The sequence below is a fragment of the Numida meleagris genome, chromosome 4, assembly GCF_002078875.1.
Source record: "Numida meleagris isolate 19003 breed g44 Domestic line chromosome 4, NumMel1.0, whole genome shotgun sequence".
Lineage (NCBI taxonomy): Eukaryota > Metazoa > Chordata > Aves > Galliformes > Numididae > Numida > Numida meleagris.
Genome location: NC_034412.1, coordinates 90,586,793 through 90,608,161, shown reverse-complemented (window position 1 = coordinate 90,608,161; position 21,369 = coordinate 90,586,793). Strand labels below are relative to the sequence as shown.

Below are 21,369 nucleotides of genomic sequence, written 5' to 3'. Positions count from 1 at the left end.
TATGATTCTATAATGGCACAATCAATAAGGACCTGCATTTGAGTGCTGAGATCTGAGTGCTGAGTAGTAGCGTGCTCTTGGAGAAATCACTTTGATCCTCTATGCCTCTGTTTCAACAGTGGTAGGTGGAGATCAATGTCCACTGCTTTTACACAATGCTCTTGGAGATTTTCTGTTCCAAACACTGAGCGTGTTGGGCAGCCTGGAGCTAGCACTTCACATTTTAGCTGCCCAGATCTTGTGATAGCAAAACCGTTGTTCAGATGAATGAACTAATTAACAATGAAGCGTCACATCTGGGAGAAAAATCTCTGCTGTAGTTTCTATGGAGATTTTTGTAAACAAAAAAAGCTCCTTTCCAAAACATTGTTTTAATCAGCAGTTGTTTCCAAACAATGGAACTTATATCTGGGTCTCAAATCTGAAGTCTCCAGCTGAGATCTGGTCTGCCTGGAATCCAGGACACCAGGGCTGGCTGAGGATTTAACTGTTTAACATAGGTGACATCTGTTTAAAAGAGTAAAACAAAAAGGACGGCAGATATCATTCTGCTGCTCATGTTATTTGTGGCTGTTGTTCCTGGAGATGTAGGAGCCATCTGACTGTACATCAGTGGTACTCCTCTACCTGACAGCCCAGCGGCTGTGCTTAGTAGCGCTGGTGAAGTAGTGTGTGAGAACTTTTAATGAGAAAAATGTGCTACTTCTGAATGAAAATGCAATCAGCCCCATATTTTCTGTAAAATGAAGGCTTTTAAAGAGTTTATAAGTGGGGGCCACTGCTAGAGCAAGGCAGAAGTGCCTCATGAGCACCCTGGAGGCTGGGCCGCAGCAGAGCCTGCAGCAGCTGGTGCTTTATCACATGCTGTTTATTTAGCTGGCACTGACAAAGCCATTGCTCAAAGCCCTGACATTTCAATGCTTGGAGTGGCTCAACATGAGTACGGAGTGTTATTAACCTCCTTCTGGTGCCCGAGGTCCTTCGAGTGACAATTATGCGAGGCGGAGCCTGGAGTCGCTTTGTCTGCTTGGGATCTGTAATTCATTCTTCTGAGTGCTGCTCTCTCATCTCCTACCATAAATCCCATCTGAGGCACCCTAGGAAAGAACTGTGTTTTTGGCATTAGGTACTGACAGGCAATAGAGACAAAAGGAGGATACTGGTGGGGACACATTGTTGTTTCTATATGGACTGAGAATGTTATCATCCAAACTGCAGGGAAAAGAGTTAGGAAATATCAGCGTATAAGTGAAAGTAAACTTTGCTTGTGTTTGCCTAGATCCTGAAATGGAAAGCCATATCTGGAAGAAAATTGGCTGTAATCCGGACATCCATCCTAATGTAAGCAGTGAAAAAAAACCAGCAATTGGAAATGTTGGCATATTTGTCTGCTATTTACAGATATATATGTATTTACACACAGGTACGTGGGTGTGTACATGTATGTTCATCTCTGTGAGTGTTATTCCTTGCTGTCTGATCAAAGCTTCCTGCAATATCAGCAGAAGGATTGGTGATCATAGAATCGTTTCAATTGGAAGGGACCTTTAAAGGGCATCCAGTCCAGCTCCTCTGGAATGAACAGGGACACCTATGGCTCCAACAGGTGCTCAGAGCCCTGTTCAGCCTGAGCATGAATGTCTCTAGGGATGGGACATCCACCACCTCTCTGGGCAACCTGTGCCAGTGCTTCACTACCCCTTATACATATATTTTTTTCCTTATATCCAGTCTAAATCTCCCATCTTTGAGTTTGAAAACATGATGTGTACATATGCCTGCTGGGAGGCACAGCTAAAGACTTTTAATCTCCATCTACTTGTTTTGAACCCAGCACTTGATGAACAAGCTGATACTTGCTGTAGTGTTATGTGGAGCTAAATGTCCCCGGTGTCCTTGCTGGAGATCTATGAGGACAAGGCCAGCTGCAGAGAATTGTCTATTCTTTGTTGTACAAGATGCTTGACTCACTCAAAAGACAGAACCATATGTGAGAAAAAGGCAAAAAACTTCAATTGCTTTGCAATTAGAGTCAGCCCAATTATCTTCTGAGCCATGTGTCCAACCAGATAGTATTTTGTTCTTTTTTGCCCTCTTATTTATGTTTTAATTAAAAAAGGAGTTTTTTTACTTATATACATCCACTATATTACATGTTTTATATGCAGCCCAAGACAATTCCTCTTCACACCGTGCGGCCCAGAGAAGCCAAGAGGCTGGATGGCCATGTATCTGAGCTTATACAGGTAGCCAAGGTTTTTGCCTTGTGCAGCCCCACAATACGGAGTAGCAGTGCAGTTGTGGTCTTGACCATGAATGGTACCTGGCTCTGCACCACAGTCAGACACCTGCCTCAGGTATACCTTTGAAAAGGGATTTTTTTTTCTGTAAGTAATTGCTCCAAGTCTGTTATGGGACTGAATGAAGAGGGAGCCTGTCTCCACGCCAGAAAACCTCTAGGTGAGGGTCTTGTGTGGTCTGTACTATGTTAACATGTGGCTCAGGATCTTAGCAGCTTGGAGAAGTCTTGCCATGCCTAAAGAAGAGTTCCCACCAGCTGAAAACTGCTTTGCACAGCTGCCATGTGGTTTTCAGCTGAACTGTGTGGATGGACGGGGAGAAAAGCAGCTTCACACCTGTCCAGGTATGAAAATTGTGCACTTAATTACTTGCTTTGCTCACAGTGATATTCAGTTTCTCAGCTTTGTAAGGAATATAATTTATGGGAGCTTTTATACTCCTGGCAACCAACAAAGCAATTAATACAGACTGCATCTTGCAGTTACATTTCGCTGTGTTTTATGGCTGTGGAATCCAGAGTATGTTAATGAAAAGGATAAAAGGGATTACATTTGGAATTCTTGCAATTAAAAGAAAAAAAGTGAAAATGATTACTACTTCCTTTCCTCCCTTGGGACACTCAAAACAAGCTACAAGATTGCATATCCATACCATCTGCAGCAAGTAGCAGAGAGTTAGGTTTCCATGTTGGGTGTAGAACTACGTGCTCTCAGTTTGCGTTATTCCATGAGGACAGGGTCAGCACCAAGAGAAACAACCATCATCTGGATAATAGCGATAAATAGACCCAAGACACGTTTCATCATGGCTGTCATACATGGGAAGCGATAAGGCCACATTCCTCAAAGCGGTTAGTTGTGTCACTCTCATGGATTGCAGTGGGAATAAGGCACCTGGCATGACAAAGACCTGGAGTGCCATTCCTTCTCTCCACGCTGTGCTTTGCACGTGAGATGGCATGTGATGAACACATGTCCCTAAGCTGTATTTTGCTGCCGCTCCTCACGGCTGTAGTACATTGCAATAAAAGTGGGATTCCAGAGGTAACTTTACAAAGACCCCATAAATGAATATATGTCTGAAGCGAATAGGTGTCACTCCACTGCCTTCCATTTCCACCTCCCTCTTCACAGCTCTGCACAGGGACCAATAGGCCACCTTCAACTCTCAGCTTTCTTGTTAGGCCAGTGTATAGCTGGTCTCTCCATCACAAAGAGAACCCGGGAAGCAGCACAAGAAATCCTCTTGGATTGGAGCCGTGGGTTAATTGCAGCAGGAGCAGAGAGTGAATTGCAGGGCGGAATCGATAGGTTTCAAAGACTGAGACTCCCAAAGAGTGATGGGTAGGGGTCATGTTGAAGGTCTGCAGAATGCAGGACTTTTTGCTCAAAATGATCCTTCTGACAGTGGGTCTGACACATTGGGCCATGGACAGGGCTCTGAGCAACTTGATCAAGCTGTAGGTGCTCCTGTTCACTGCAGCGGAGTTGGACTAGATGACCTTTAAAGGTCCCTTCCAACTCAAAAGATTCTATGATTCTACAAGCGCTTCAGGGCAACCTCCAGATTCCTTCCCTCCACCTTATTCCAACACACATCCATCCTGACAAAAGCAGTGAAGAGCCAGCATCTCACACAGAAGTCAATGGAGCTAAGAAACTGGCCTTGCTGAGTCAACCCTTTATATATGTCATTCTGGAGACCTGCACATTTAAATCCCACTTGAATTTTGCTAAGACTTAGAATTTTCAAGCTTCTTAACTAAGTTTTAAGTTTCTCTCTTAGACCAAAACTTGCTGAATGAGAGGGACCAGCAAAACAGGGACTTTATTTTCTCTCTAATCTCTTCTTTGCAGCCACTGGCGTGGAAACAAGAAGCTTTTCTTGGCTCTTTTCTTTTTCTGTTAGACTTTTATGCTGGGAAAGAAGTTGGTTTTTTTTATGCTTACCGTGAGTCAGATTTGTACACACCAGAAAGTGACTGACTCTGCATAATAAATTGGAGGTGACCCGAAAAAAAAAAAACAACAGATATGCTGCAGTTTCTGGGGAGTTCAAAAAACATATGCTCAAAAACCTGTTTGTCTGTACATCAACAGTTCGTTCCGTTTGCCAAGGAACTGCATGTACACTTCTGCTTTGTCAAAAGTACATTGTGTGTGCTGTTGACAGGAGGTACTTCAGCTCCAAAATACTGCCAAGTATCGTTGTCCAGTTGGGGGATTTTCCTCTCCCTTTCCCCTCCTTCTTTCTCCTTCTCCTTTTCTCCTCTCTTCTTTCTCCTCTCTTCTCTCTTCTTTCTTCTCTCTTCTATCTCATCCTATCTGCACCTCTCCATCTTTTTTATCTCCTCTCCCCCCTACCCCACCCTACCCTACCCTACCCAGGAAACTTCCCCATCACATTTTTGCACCAAGCCCTACAAGAGCTGTGCTTTGGTCTGCCCCTTCTTGGAAGAGACAAAAGCAGAAAGTGTAATTAAGGCCTTTTATTGCCAAGAGCTTATTTTGAATATAAATGTGTATTCAAGATCATATGAAAATAGAAAGAGTGAAAAAGCTTCCAGTCCAGGGGAATACACTGGAACACATGGGACAGTCTTAGAATGGGCTAGGTTGAAAGGGACCTTAAAGATTGTTGAGTTCTGTCTTCCAATGGGAAAACTGATACAGTGTGCTCTGTGCACAGGGATAAATTTCAGACTGCTGTTCAGTGGGGATATTTGCATTTCTGACTTGTTAACCACTGACAAGCCCTGTGCTTAACAAGGTGACAAGTCCTTCAGTGTCGTGCATGAGCAGTGATAGCTGCAGAATGGCACGAGAAGTCATCAGTCCTGGTGCAGAAATACCAAAGATCAGGAGACCAACTTGTGCATGTAAAGGTAGGCATCGTTAACAGGGATATTTTGGCTCAGAAAGTTTAATATGAAATGAAATGCAGATAGCCTCTTTCCCCAAGACTTTTTTGCCTCTGGTTGCGACAGTCTGGTTCAGGAATGTCTATTAATATTAAATAATACACTTGGGTGACTTTCGTAGGTGGAAACCAGAGCAGATTTCAAAAGACTCCAAGGGAGGCCTTTCATAAAGGAAACAAATAATTACACATTGTTTTATTTTTTTTTTTATGTTTTTACCTTATTTGCGTCCAAGAAACTTTAAATAGGCTTTCTTTGTTTGTTCACACTGGAGCAATATAACCTGGGAATTTGGCAGCAGCCCAGCTCCTGGCAGACACTGCCAATAAAAGCTTGCTGAGCGAGTACAAAAAATAAAATCACACAGTATCATTTTTAACTTTGATTAAGTTGTGCTAAATTGCTCCAAGGGAGGTAACCGCCAGCTCTGAGGGGTTAGTACCAGCGCGGGGTGTGAAGGATGTTTATCCTGCAAGTGTTTGCTTTGTGCTGTCTATGTAGTTCCCACTGCCGGGAAACACTTGGTGAGAAGCTCACTATTGGGAGAGTTTGGGGAATAAACATTGCAACAACAGGAACAAACAAAAACCTTTGTACACATGTAACAAGCCATTGTCCAATAATAAAGCCGAGTATGCTCTAAAATGCTCCCTGACATCCAGCAATGAGGCTGCCTTAGGTTTGCCAACAAGAGGCTGAGTGACACCAGCGACTACGGTCCTTCAGCCCTTGCATTGGTTCCTGATTGACACTGTGATGCCTCTTTGGGTGTTACCTGTGGGGATGCATTCAGCAACCAGCAGAAGAGCTGTCAGCCTTTGGATGCTTTACATTTACATTGTCTTTAGGACACAGAGTATTCCCTCAGTGCCTGGGATGTCTGGATCAGGCTGGTCCCACTCTGTGTCCAATGGGACCATGGTTCAAGATTGCATCCTCTTCGTCTTGTCCTTCTCCTTGGAACAGAATCGTAGAATCATTAAGGTTGGAAAGGACTTCTAAGATCATCTGGTTCAACAATCAGTCCATTCCCACCATGCCCACAAACCATGTCACTTAGTGCCACATCTCCACAGTGCTTTAACACCTCTAGGGATGCTGACTCCACCATCTCCCTGGGCAGCCTGTTCCAATGCATTAATACTCTTCCAGAGAATACATTTTTCCTAATACCCAACCTGAACCTCCTTTGGTGCAACTTGAGGCCATTACGTCTTTTCCTATCCTTACCTAACTTCTGGCAAGCAAGGGCTAGCTGGGGACGCAATGTAGGTATCTTTCCCTTGTTCTGGAACTTTGGTAATTTTTTTCTTTCCTGCATCACTGCACTGCCCTGTGATGGAATGTTCCCCGGCTCATCTCCTCATTGTGGTTCTAGATTCCCCTCACTTGAAGCTATGCAATTGTCCAACTCAAGTGGTGCAGACTGCATCCATTCCTTGGGTGTTTCTGCTGGCCTTGCTGTTTGAAAGCTTAGCTCTGCTACCCTCAGTAATTCCTCATGAAAAGCTTGGGTTCCACAAAGAGCACTCTCTCAAGCCAGGAAGCTTTTGTGCTTCCCAGTTTGTGTGCAGATGCCAACTTCTCAGCTGTGGAGCATAAGACTCTCCTCCATCCTCCTCCATTCCTTGGTTTGAAATAAAAAAAAAAAAAAAAGAAAAGAAAAGAACCCAATAGTATTTCTCCATATTCTTCTGGTTGCAGGAGTTCCAGCGCTCATCAAATGACTCCTCAGCCTTCGCATTCCTTTGGACATCATTCTTAGCAGTCATACCGCACTCAATTCTTATGCTTTTCTCTATGGCAAGACAGAAAAATCACTTTTGACTGCATTTCCTCCACTTTATCCCATCATCATCTCTGTTCTACACTCTGTGCTTGCTTCCACATTGGTCTGAAGTTTTTTTCCTCTGGAAATCCATCCCTCCCAGGAGTCTTGGCACAGTTTTGCTTGGTTTCCACATGGTTTGCCTGCTAACATGCAGCTCCTGAGCAGCTCTGGCCTGACCTCTGTCATCACGTTTCACAGACCACATGCTGATGTAACTTACGTGCTTTACACTGGAGATTTTTCTCTTTTTTTTAACTCAAAGTGAAGAGTAAAAACTGTGGTGAAGACATGGATTATAACTGGAGTTATGTTTTGCCTTTCTGCATGTGGTATGGGCAGAGCTGGAGCACTCCAAGTAGGGCTGCAGATCTGACCTTGCACCAGGATCTTCCGCAGCAGAGGGGAACATTTTGATGGCAGCAAGGGAGTATTTGGGGGCCAGCAAAGTCCTGAACAACCTCTGCTCTAGGACAAGAGGTAATGGACTCAAGATGCACCAGGGGAGGTTCAGGTTGGATATTAGGAACAATTTTTTTCTCAGAAAGACTGGTCAGACTCTGGAACAGGCTGCCCAAGGAGGTGCTGGACTCATCGTCCCTGCAGGTATTTAAGAACCTGGAGATGTGGCACTGAGGGACGTGGTCAGTGGGCGTGGTAGGGGTGGGCTGATGGTTGAACTGGATGATCTTAGAGGTCTTTTCCAACCTTAATGATTCACCTCATTAGCTCATCACTTATAGAAACTTGTGTCATTGGAAATAGGGAATGGCTCTGCTTACCCTTCTATTTCTGGGCTAAGTCAGGTCTGATTTAGCCTTAATTTCATACCTTAGGTAACCCAAACTGACTCGATCTCGCTTTGTGTTTCTTGGGTTTTTTTTGTTTCTGTGGGGTTTTTTTGTTTATTTTTGTTTTGTTTTTGTTTTTTGTTTTTCTTTTTTGCCTTAGCTACGAGGAGGAAAGCTCATTTCATTTACCTCTGCCTATCCTTGCTTCCTTGACACTTCTTCCCTTGGACAGCTCTGATCTGGCTCAATAGCTGAGCAGGTTGGTCCCCAGGTTTGTTGGCTCAGGGCTCTGCACTAACGCCCATCCCTGAGAGCCCTGCACCTCTGCAGACACCCTGTAATGTTAAGCCAAGAAAATTACTGCTGAATCATAATAGGGAGAACACCTCCCGAGACGGTGACTCCAACACTTCCCTGGGCAGCCTGTTCCAATGCATTACCATTCTTTCTGAGCAGAGCCAAAGAAATTACAAGAAAATATTAAGAATAGTAGAATAAATAAATAAATAAGATAGTACCCTCCAATGGACATGAGGAAGGAGAGAAGGTTTTTTATACGAGACAGGGCACAGATGTCTGACCATCTTGGAGTTGCTGGTCAGCCTGACTGGAGACCTGCCAGCTGAAAGGTGAAGGTGACACTTGACGTAAAAATTTAAATGCAAAATTCTTCTCATGCTAGAGCACTGAGGAGAGCAGAGATGTTTGCTTTCATTGATTTGCTTTATGAAAACCAACAGGTTTTCTCTGGCTGCTTCTGAGCCATTCTCTAACACATTTGAAAACAGAAAAAAACCAACAAACCATTTCTAAGGGAACAGACAGTGTTGGGCAACAAGCCCTTCAGCTCTCAATGTGTTTCCATTGACTTTCACATATTTTTGTCTTGTTTCTGTTGGCTTGCGCTGTAATTTAGACACTTGCTTCTCTTTGGGTAAGTTTTAAATAGAACTAAAATCCCATGATACTTTGCTGTGTAGACTTGAGCCTGGCTAAACTTTGTAGGATCTCTACCTCTACTGACTCTTTCTGTCTCCTGCAGAGTAGCATTGGTTGAAAGTTATTTTACAGTAAATGAGAGCTTGTTTGTATTTGTTGTGTTTCCCTTGCAAAAATGCCAGGAGAAGGGATCTACGAGCACAGGTTTGCGAGTGGTGTTTTTGTGTGCTGGTTTGCCTGTTTTCAGTAGAGGTAGATGGGATGTTTATCTTGCTGAGTGTTTATTTTGATGAACGTTACAAACAGCATCTAGACAGGTTGTGGCTATGAGAAATCCCAAACTACCATCCCATGAATACATAAAACTATGATGTATGAGAAAAGTGCCCTCCTTGCACGCACGCCCTTCCCATCACAATTTGGGGTTCTTCTCGTTGTGTGTTTTTGAGGCCTTTCTGCCCCACCGTGATATCTCAAAAGCATTCAGCATGAGCTAAGAGTCTCACCTGCACACTTGGCTGCAGGATTACAGCTCGAGGAGCAGAGCCCAAGGGCTGTTTCAATGCCCATGTGAAAGTAATGAGTACTGGAAACAGAGAGTGGCCATGAACCCAAAACCAGTCTGCAAGACTGAAAATCTGGCATGCTGACACACCTTGCCATTCTTTTTCTTCTCACATCCTTACACACCTGCAGCAGCATCACTGAGGAACACTGTCCTGGGGTCCTTGGAGACACTCTAGTCCCACCTGGATGCTTCAACCAGTCATGAGATTTCTACCAGCAAAACAAAGCCAGGCTCTGCACATACCTGTATATGATAAAACCATAGAGCAAGTTTTCCTATTCATGCATCTTTAACATATCTGAAAATGTGTATTTCTGTCCACCCTGACTGACTGCAGGGCAGAAGGCTTGAATTGCTGAGGCTTGGCTTGTTTAAGTGCACAAGCCTGAATATCCCTGTGTTATTACAGCTCCTCCTTAAAGGAGAAGATTAGCACTCCATTTAACAGCTCTTTACGTGACAACACACTATAAATTAAATTCAGCATAGAGAAAAGCTTGTGCCTCCAGGCCTAGTCTCTGAGCCTTCTTATTTGGAGTAGAGCAATATCCCAAATCAAGATGTAATAAGGACCCTGGGCTTTGCCACAATTAAATCATCTTCAGGTTTGAGCTGTCACTCAAGACAGAAGCCCCTGGAGCATTCCACTTTCCCCCAAATAAAGCCCCAGAAAGATGTGAGAATAGGTTATAATGGGGAAACTTCCCAAAGTGCTTATTTTCCAGGCACATTTTTCAATCTGGATGAAGATATGAAGTGTCTGCGATGGATACCATGAAAGTCATGAAGAAATGACCGTGTGCACACAGGGAAAGGAGGGATCTCATGAAACACTGAGCAGATGCAAACCCTGAAATTCTGCATTGACTGATGAGATTTGGGTGGCTTGACTAGTCTCCAGTTGGGTATGCACTCACTTCAGAGATCAGTAATCATAACCAACAAATGGGGAGAAAAGCCACTGCAGGAGGGCAGACTGACAGGAGAAGGCGGGCTGACAATTGGGATTAGATTACACTTAAGAAACACAGCCTGGGGATAATTCACACAAAGCAGTGGGCTGATTGAGGAGTGCTGATATAATCTGTGGGATTAATTGTTGCAAGGCACCACAAGGGCTGGCAGCTCAGCCTGAATCAGCAGATGAGCAGAGCCTGTAAGGAAGCAGGGAAGATTCAGAACCCAGTTTCTCACCTCTCTTCTTGCACTTGAAAGAGCATTCTAAAGGACATGAGCTTTCATAGCTCTGCCTGTAGGCCACCCCATCCTGAGACAAACTCCCACAACAGAGGTTATCTCAAGGCTGCCTGCTGCAGGCTTTCCTATCGCTTCCTGGGAAGTATCTGCTGGACTAGCTGGACCCTGTGTGATAAGTTCCCGTTATCTGAATTGGAGAAGCCACAGCAGCTCATCAAAACAAGAGCAAAAACAAGGAGAGGGGACACAGCCCATCTTTGGTTGTGGTTCACAGCTGTGGTCCTCAGTGGTAGCAGAGGCAAGACAAGGCTCTGGGTCACGTATCACAGCATGAATGCAAATGAACTTTCCAATTCTTTTACACCTCCTTCTTTAAGGCATGCTTTGCAAACCTCATCCCCTGTGATGGTGTCTGCAATGCTGCTGGGAAACCACAGATGAGAAAACTGTCATGGTCCCCAGCTCCTCTGCATGGCCATTGGCCAAGGGAATGTGTGAGAAGGAGAGCTTAAGCACTTGGTGCACCGTAATCGTAACAAAAGCAGTCAGCCACCTGGACCCAAGTGTGAGCCCAGATGCATCTGGTCATAAGGGATGCATTTCTGAGGCCCCTGTAGTTATGAGTGTCATGGTTTTATGGCAAAGATCGAAGACACATCTTCCACAGTCTGCAGAGACTGTATCTAGCTTATATCCTCGGATGGCAGCTGCAGTTCCTCAGGTGCAGAGGCAGAGTGGAAATCTGACCCAGTGGTAACAAAGCAGCACATGTATATGTGTACCCATGTGTAGGGTTAGCAGTTTCAGGCACTTGACAGTTCTTCACTTGCTCAAGAATGTGGTCACTGCATTGAAACACCCATTATTTATCACTGCAACTTTGCTCAGCTGAGGCGAAATGGGAACAGAATTTTATTTCTACCTCTTGTTAAAAGGGCACGCTTTGAAGTACAGGGTCCTATTCTGACTGCAGTCACTCAGAAGGGCTCTGTGTTGGCAAAGGAGGTAGTGTTGATTATGCTGTGATATAGAGATCAGGATGTGTTCCATTATCTGCCTTTATATTTTGACTGAAATTTCAAAACCTTTGAAAAGCCGGTTGATCTTTGATGTAGCACTTGCTCTCATAAATTGTTTCAAGGGTGTTTTAAACTGGGCTGTAAAAGAAACATAAATTTTAGTCCACCCTAGATTCAGCTGCAATCAACATCCCTATTGCTATGCTGATTTATTCCTGTACAGTCCCTTGTTACTCAGAGAGAGACACATAGAGTGAACAAGACCAAAGTGGTGTGGTCCTGGCACTTTAGCATCTCCCAGGGGATCTCTGCTCTCTCCTCCCAGGAGCTCTGCTTTGGCTTTGCAGTTGTGGCTCCAAGACCTGGTTGTTGCTGCTGCTGGGGACCTGAGAGCACGCAGCATACGACAAGCTTCATCCAGGGTGTTCAGAGCATCAGCTCAACAGCAGCAGAGAGTTTAAACCAAACTGTCTATATGGGACTCAGCTACTGGTCCAGGTTGCCTTTTTGTGCTTCAGCATTATGTGGGAAGCCACAGAGAGCCATGGACTGGGATGTGAGCTGTCCTGGTCCCATTGAGGTTACTGGCACGGATATACAGACAAGGTACAATCTCTGTTCCAAACAGTTTCATCTAATGAGCACCGGTGGGATAGAACTCAGCTGTTGCCAGCATAGCAGATCCCTTCTGTGGAGGAGAGGAAGAAAGAGGAGACAAAATCCAGTGAACCCAACCTCTGTGTTCACTGGTCCATGGCTCCTGTAACAACAAAGCAAAACACAGATTTGTTGCAAAAACAGGCAGGATAGATTGGGACATTTTGTTCTGGTGCCTTTTTTTTTAGTGTGTGTGTGTATCTACCCAGATCATCCTCCTACCATTCCATGTGTATCATGATGCAGATGTCCACAGCTGCTGTCCTCAGCCGTGGCATGCAGCACCAGGGCCAGGCAGGGTTGTCCTTTCCTATACAAACCTCAGCGCTTTGGCCAACCCATTCTTCACTATGTAACATTTCCAGCTCATTCTGGGAAACAATCTCACTACCCCCTGCTCATTTCTAGGACACTGGGTCCCCAGATGGCTGAGGGCCTCAAAGGACAGTCTGGTGAGCTTAAAGTGATGGGGCATCAGGAAGGGCTCCTCTCTAGATCTGTGAGCACGGGGTATGTCTCAGAGCTTTATCTCTCAAGTTGCTATCTGTTGCAGAATAGCCATACCCTGGGCTGCTCCAGCATGTTAGTGTGATCTTGTACAGTTTTCTGCGGTAGGTTAAAAGTCTGATCCGTTAGTGGCCTTTGGAAGCACCGCACAGCACCAACACGTCATGGTGCAGAGGAGCCTTATTCTGCACTGGTTAGAAGTTTATAGTACACTGAACCCAATGACTCTCTTTGTTTGCCCCTGAGGAAGTAGCAATGACCCTTCTGTCAGCTGGGCAATCAGAAGCAGTGGCTGCAATGCTCCTGGCTCTGTTGCCAGCTGTTTTTAGACCTCTGCCCAAGCTTCTTCCCAGCTTGTGCAGGATGGAAGCACTCTACAAGCCCAGTATCCCCACTGCCTGATGAGCTTTCTGCTCCAAATACACGCATTACTACCTGGGAACAAGATATCAGCAGATAACACATTTAGTCAGAAATCACATTATTTTGCCTCTAAGGGTACAAAACTTAGTAATAAAAGCTCCCTTCTTTTATTACAATACACCAACTGCACATTACCTTTTCCAGCCCCGGGGGTGCTGTTCAGTTTTCCGCCTTCTCTCTTTCACCCTAACATGTGTAAATTATTTGTGTCACTGTTTTATTTCTCAGCTGCTGATGGAAAGAGGGGGTACATTGCTGCAGGCTGCAGTGTGGGAGCTGGCTGTAGGTGGTGCTGCTGGCCCATGAAATCAAAGCTGGGCTCTATTTGCTGGTAATAGACGCTCCGATAAAAGCAGTGTTAATCGAGGGAGTCAGCGGGACTGAGAAAACCAGGGCAGCTTGGAGATCTCCGGGTACCTTGATGGGTAGATCCTGAGCCCCGGTGCCAAAAGATGATGTGTTGAAAATGGAGTGGAGAGAGATGGTGCCGAGTGATGGAGGACCATCAGGGTGACTGGGGACAAGCCGTTCTTAGTCTGCAGACCCGTGCCTACCTGTGGTGAAACAGGATTGGGCTGCACTCAGGCAAGTCCTTCTTGGGCAAAGAGTAGCTTGGGCAGGAGATGTAAGATGCCACAAGAGATAAAGAATAGCTGAACATCAGAGACATTTCTTACTAATCCCCACTCACTGGTTTAAGCCCTGAGGATTTTGGCTGCTTCCACACCCCTTGGTTCTTGTTTAATACTGACTATTATGACCACCTAATCTTGCTAGCCACAAATACAAGCAATTCTCTTGTGGATTCCTGTGAGATTTGTTGGCTATGAGAAGAAAATCACTGGCAATTGAATTGTCATGGCTTAATGAATTACCACTTCTCTGCTGAGCCACGGCCACTGGACCTTTAGGAGCCCTTAGCCCTTCAGTTGTCCAGTGGAGCTCAACAGCACTTTTAACTGAGATTTAATCTGCGTTTACAGAAAGGTAACACCTTCCCCAGTGCCAAACACTGTTTCAGCATCATCCAACCTGCCAGAGAATGAGCCATGAGCTGCTCATAACCAGAGTTAGAATCACAGAATCACAGAATCATTAAGGTTGCAAAAGGCCTCTGAGATCATCACTCCAACCATCCACCTATCACAAATATTGCCTGCTAACAATGCTCCTAAGTACCACATCTCCATGGTTCTTAACACCTGCAGGGATGGTGACTCCACCACCTCCCTTGGCAGCCTGTTCTGGTGCCCGACCACTCTTTCAGTGTCCAGCCACCAGTTAAAAGGCATCAGTGAGTTTCACAGATCAATTAGACAGTATTTAAAGTGTTTCCTAATTATGGTAATGCCTGCAGCTGGCCAGGTGCCTCCAGCTTTCCTGTAACCTCTTAACCCAAGAAAGAGAGATCCAAGATGACCACTTAAGGTCTTGGACTTGGCTGCTGTGATGTGCCGGGAGGTTTCCTGACCCCAAATGCCTTCCCAGAGCTGTCCACCCTCATTCCTCTCTATGTTGAGATGATCGTGGAGCAGCTCTTGGAGCCCTTCATGTCTCCTGTGCACGGATCTAATATTTATGCCACTATAGTAACAGTTTGGGGTGGTTTGGATTGGACATTTTTTTGTCACATGGCATGAGGAATGCCAGGTAATGCTGAAATTTCAGGGCTGAGTCCTTATTTAAGGGCTGTCAGCACTCCAAAAGTCTTGAATAAACACCTTCATTGGTCCCTTCAAGTAATTCAAGAAAACCAGCACTCCTTGACTCCATTTCAGGCTTGCAAAGACTTTTTTCTTCTTTGCCTTCCTTCTCTTGGAGGAAGTTTATATCAGAATACTGCTGAAATTCAAGATCCCTCATCTGCCTCACCCCTTAAAACAGAGGAACAAAAGCGGTATTAAAGACACCGAGCACGCAAATAATCGAATGTTTTCATATGCAGAAGAACGGTTGCTTTTAGTAACTCATCCTAGAACACGGCAGCATTAGAGGTTTTGGAATGAGGGCCTCCCAAAAGCATCAATAAGGGGAAAAGGTCCAAAAAGTAAGCTAAACAGAGCTGCTGCCTGAATATAGCCTTTCATTCAGTCGTCCCCACATGGTTTCAGGCTCATTTTGGAGGTTTTTTTTTTTTTTTTTTTGATAAATGATGGAATTTGTGTTTTTTGGCCCACATTCAAGAGTTTGTATTTTCCTTCTATAATTTCTTTAAACATTTAATTTCCTACATTAGCTGACAGTCTCTTGCATCTGCCGGAAAATTAGTTCTGGTGCTTCTGTGCCTGTACTGAGAATTTATTTTTTTATTTTAGGTTTTGAAGCTACAGTGAGAGTGAACCCACCCACAGCCTGATGCTGTCTTGGTACACAGCCTCAGCTCTGCAGATGATGTAGAAAGATGTGACAGATAAAAAGCAATCTGAGTCAACGGGCTCTGCTGTTGAATTGTCAGAGGAGCTTCCACTGAGCTGTAATACCATGGCCATCTCCAATATAGCTGAGCTTAGAGGTGACAAATATGTGGAACGCACGGCTTCTTTTTTTTGGTAAATGCTGCCACTGACCTGGGGAACTGACTGCTCTGAGGTATTGGTGCAGTTCTGAATGGTTGTGCACGTGCAACACAAGGCAGTATTTTCCACAGGGCTCCCTATTCCCCCTCCAGCTTTCATGGCCTTGCTTCCCAGTGCTGCCTCTTCAAACCTTGTTTCAGGCCAATGCTCCCTATGATTATGGAGACAGCACATCTGAAAAGCAGCAAAAATAAATTGCAAAAATGAATCACAAAAATGAATACGAGAAAGTATTTTACCTAGTGTCATTTAGGACTCCAGGGAAAAATGGCTTAAGCATGGAAGCACAAAGAAGACACTGAGCATCACTGGGAGAAAGGCTATGGAAAGGTCCAGCAGCAGAAGTAAGTGAGTTTGGATGTTTCTTATTGGAGTTTGTGAGAGGATGATGCATCTGTAAATCCTGACTCCCACAGTCTTGAGGAATGACATGCATTTGAGAAGCATCTTTTAACTTACTGGTGTCTTCATGAGATGAAAGATTTTTTTTGAGCCAAAACCAAAGAACTCAGTGCCACAAACATATATCTGTACTTGTGCAGGAGAGGGCAGCATTTGGTTCTATTGCTCCAATATCAGCCTGACATGGGGAAGTTCCATCAGTTCGTACTGGGCAGTGATGCAAAATGACAGGATTTGTCCCAAGTTAGATAAGTTGCACGTAATTTAAAGGTTACTCTAAGGCACAGAAATCATCATTTCCTTGATACTTGGCTGGAAGGAGAGGCACGTGCATCAGTCTTTTGCAGAGCAGAGGACTCAGAGTTCTTGGCACTATGGCAGTGAAAAAGAGAGGAAGTCCAGGCCTGACGTGGGATAGGACATCTGAATGTGCAGATCTCATAGCAGTGGGACCCGCTGAACCCACCCTGTCAGCAAATCAGGTAGATTTTGGCCAGATTACAGCATTTATAGAGTTTAGGTCCAGTCAAGAGAGTCTGCTCTTGCAAATAGCTCTGGTTCTTGTAACAATCTGAGCCTGCTACCATGGTATCCAAGGAAGTCTAATCTGGTGTGAATTAGCACACCATTACAAGAGATAGAGGCACTCTCCCAATTGATATCAGCTGAGATTTGCTACAGCAGATGTCTTTCCCAGCCTCTTCCCTAAGTAAAAGCTTCCACTGATTTGACCAGAGAATGTGTCATGTCTTGGTGGAAAGCTTAGCAAATTCTCTTTGTTTATTAAGTTCACAACATGCACAGTGTATTTGTGACCATGGAGAATGTGTATCAGAATCTGGGAAGAGCAAGACTTGTTTATACATGGAAAGAGTGCCTGCAAGAGATGCATGGAGGGCTGTGGGCTGCAGGAAGGAGCTGTATTTGCAGGCAGCACCTTTTGCAGGGTGAAGGCCTGTCTTTGGAACAAAACAATTGCCTTTTGGAAGAACTCCACCCAATGCATCACTGGGCAGAGTGCAAAATGCATCCTTGCAGCCTGTGACAAGTTGACTCATGAGTTACAGTGGAAAACAAACCTTCTGTTACTCCAGAAAGTAAGTTCATGGTAGACAAGAGGCTGTGATCTTACCTCAGTAGACTGGGATCTCTCGGCCTGCAAGTAAACCCACAGGAATGCAACACGGATTTATTTCCAGCCAACCTCCCAGCTCCAGGAGCTCTGCAAGAGGCTTGGACCAGCCTTGGGGCTGAGGTAGAAGACAGAAGCCCACTTTTGTAGGGTGCCTGCCTGTACGACTTTGACCTATAGGGAGGCCTGCGAGGAAGCAATGGGGATGTCAGCCTTCATGCTCTGCCCCAAACAGAGCCCATGCCTGCAGGAAAACCTTGTACACGGCTCTAGTATGCAGATCATGGGCCTCTTTCCTTCCTCAGTCAAAAGCTCCACTCTTTTCCATGCTATTTTTTTTTTTACTCTGAGCAATGGATTCATGGTCCTTTCCTGTTGATGGCTGCATTTCATCTCCTTCCCTTCTGCACAGTGTGCTGGTTGTCTCCTCTATCCTCCTCTTGTTCATCAGGCTGGGATATTAGAAGAGCTGTGTGTGGTCCTGGACAGCTCCTGATCCATGCTTGCTTCAGGAGGCATTGAGGTTTCAAAGGTAAAAAGTGTGTGTATGTGTGAAGTGGGGCTTATTTTTCTTGATACCAAAAATGTCTGGAAGAATGAAGCTTGGCTGGGAAATTCCTGCACAACCCACAGGTCCCCTGAATTCCCAGAAAGACAGTGGATAGAGAGCACAAAACAATATGTGAGAAAATATCAGACAAAGAAAATGTACAATAGCAGTTCTTAGGCCAGACATGTTTGAAAAATTAAGATGCACACTCAATTCTGTCATCCTTCTCTGTCAGGTGAAGTGAAATCCACTGCTGGGTCTGTTTTGATAAGACAAAGGGAAATGGTGTCAAACTAAAAGAGACGAGATTTAGACCGGATATAAGGAAAACATTTTTTTTTACAATAAGGGCAGTGAGGCACTGACACAGGTTGCCCAGAGAGGTAGGTGGTGGATGCCCTGTTCCTGGAGATACTCAAGGTCAGGTTGCATGGGATCTGAGCACCTAATGGAGCTGTAGCTGTCCCTGTTCATTTCAGGGGAGTTGGACCAGATGAATTTTAAGGGTCCCTTCCAACACAAACAATGCTATGATTCTATGTTTCTATGTCTGAGACTTAAAAAAAAAATCACAGTGGCCTCTGTACCTCTTGGATTTTCTGTTACATCTCCGTGTTGAGATTTTCCTCCCTTTCTCAAAAGGTGAATTGTTCCATATTGGTCCAACTTGCTTTTCTCCTCCCTCATCCAGATCTCTAGAAACCTCTGCAAGGCAGGACTGCCTACAAGCTTTGTCTCATGAAGGTAGTAATGGAGGGAAGAGATGGACTAATTGAGTTCCCAGCATGGATCCAGGCCTACAGCAGCCTGGTTTGGAAAGGTATTCCCTGCATTGGCCATCACAGTCCCCTTGTCCGGACCATTGGTGTCATCAGCTTGCAGTTCTACTATGCAAGTTGAGGTAGGGATGTCTCTGAAGTGCTGACAAACCAAGGCTCTGTTACAGCTGGCTGAGAATTGTCTATGTTTTATGAAAAAAATTAAAGACAACAATATCAAAAGGAAACATTTTGAGTCAGCAGTGCCCAACATTTATATATGCCCACCTCTTACAGGATGGAGATCTGGTGGCTCATTTTCTTATAGAGATGGACTTGGATGGACTATGTATCCCATAATGAACTACTGTCTTTTTGCACTTCCATGTTTTCTCTGTGAGACCTGGTGATATACTGTTGGATGGGAAGTCTCAGATATGCTGAAGTTGACCTATAACAGAAGCTGGGATCTTTGGGTGTGTGCATGGTGAGCTCTCAGCAGCTCAGCCAGGTGCAATTTCAAGTCTGAAATACGTCAAAGTGATGAATAAAATATTCCTTCCCAGAACACTTCATTCTCTGAAAAGCGCTTTGATATTTCAACATTTTGTCCCTAGTCATAACGGAAACAAATACTGAAATATTGGAAATTCCTGTGGGATGAAATTCTATGAAGTTCGTTTTTGCACTTAGTGAAAGTAAATACAAAAATGCCTTGTGGGTGATTTTTTTGTTTTTGCTCCCTTAATTAAAGTTTCCTGATTTTTCCACAGTGTCAGGGTCAGTTTAAAGTGTTTATTCCCTTCAAGAGCCATTGCACGCAAATAGGCCTTGAGATGTCTCCATGGTGGGGAGGGAGATGTACATGGAAATCCAGGTTTCTAGGGTAGTCTAAGGGTGGGGAATGAACCCTTCTCCTTGCTTGGTTATGGGCACCTCTCTGCAGAGCATTGATTGTTGCTCTGGTTTGCCCACTGCTTTGCATCAATGGGACACTGTCAGGAAGAAACAAAGATATGTATTTTTTATTCATTTTCTTCCTGGCATATATAAAATGTGCTGCTTTGTTGGAAGCCTTTTTGGTTTATTTTTAATAGCAGTGTGGAACGTCAGGAAGCATTCAGATTTCAAGCCTTGCACAGTGGTAGAATTCACATTTCAATTAGGTTTGAAGGAAGGTTTCCTTTAGCCAGCAAGGTGCTCACCAGTGCTAGCATTCCTCTGCAGGCCTCTTTCTTCTCTTCCTGTCATCTCTACGTAAGTGAACGTGGCTGGTGAGTTTATTGCAACCTTGTTTGGCAAGAGTTTAATGCCAGGCTGAAGATTTACTGGCAACCGACATTTTTGGAAGACTTGGTCCATCTGAAACTGAAATTCCTAGTATGAGGTCTGAATTTTAATTTTTCCTCTGCTTCAGTGTTAACAAATATTACTGAGTTATGATACCAGCTTTTTCTCCCCAGATTTACCTTTTCATAGAATCATAGAATCATTAAGTTTGGAAAAGACCTCTAAGATCATTCAGTCTAACTGTCCACCTACCACCAATATTGCCCACTAAACCCTGTCCCTCAGTGCTACATTGCCTCTTTTCTTGAATACCTCCATGGACGGTGACTCCCTGGGCAGCCTCTTCCAGTGCATTAGCACTTTTTATGGGAAGAAATGTCTCCTAATAACCAACCTGAACCTCCCCTGGTGCAACTTGAGGCCATTCCCTCTCATCGCTGTTATCTGGGAAAAGAAGCTGACTTCCACCTCATCACAACTTCCTTCCAGGGAGTTGTAGAGAGCGATAAGGTCTCCCCTGAGCCTCCTCTTTTCCAGACTGAACAATTCCAGCTCCCTCAGCCGCTCCCCCTAAGACTTGTGCTCCAGTTCCCTCACAGCTTCATTGCCCATTTTTGGATGCACTCCAGGGCCTCAATCTCTTTCTTGTAATGAGAGGCCCCAAACTGAACACAGTACTCGCGGTACAAAGGATCACAGAATCACAGAATGATTAAGGTTGGAAGGGGTCTGTACAAGTCATCTAGTCAAAGTCCCCTGCTCAAGCAGGGCCACACATAGCAGCCAAAGGGGCTTACCATCTCTAGCACAAACTACGTTATTACCTCCTTCTCTCAACACAGCAAATAGCAAAGCTTACAAAGGGCCACAGTGTTGGCTATGTCATAACCAGCAGTGCTGGAACCCAACTGTCCCTGGCCAGTTCTTTTCCATGTAGATAATATGCTTTGATCTGCTGATTACATATTTATTGAAACGGTTTCCGGCACCACATCTCCACCACTTGATATCCTGCTCAGACTTCTGCATATTTGCTGTGCCTGGAGCTTGCACGTGGCCTCTGAAGGGGGTAAATTTGGGAAGCCTGTGCAATCAGGGTGGATTGCTGCTGCATGCGTTCTCTGCTTTTACCACTCTTCCAGCTCAGAGCTCCTCAGCATCAATGAGCATTTCCCAGCTAGAGCAATTTAGAAGATCAGCACTCAACACAAGTGGACTGTTATCTTGAACAGAGATGATTCCCTAGTAATTCCAGCACATTAGGAACCTGTTTATTATGTTTGTCCTTGGAATGGAAAATATTACATATAAGAACAAAGCCCTATGTTCAAAATAGCAGCAGGGTATAAACACAATATTTACAGTATGGTGAGCATGGGGAGACACAGAGGGGGATGAACTTAAGGCTCTTTACACTTTCAGTGGGGCCATGGCCCCACACCAGCATGGGTCCAGAGAAATGATGTTCCCAAGTGACTTTGAGTTCACTTGCAGACAGAAAATTACTGTGG

General features: G+C 44.7%; 1 long non-coding RNA gene across 2 annotated transcripts; it reads left to right on the top strand.

The window, feature by feature from the left end:
* Positions 949-20,451, top strand: LOC110398764. 2 transcript variants are annotated; one of them, XR_002438606.1, is made up of 3 exons: positions 949-1,126; positions 1,280-1,341; positions 15,466-20,451. It is a non-coding gene; the product is annotated as an uncharacterized LOC110398764 (long non-coding RNA). The 2 variants fall into 2 exon arrangements; XR_002438605.1 differs by having other exon boundaries at positions 1,280-2,644.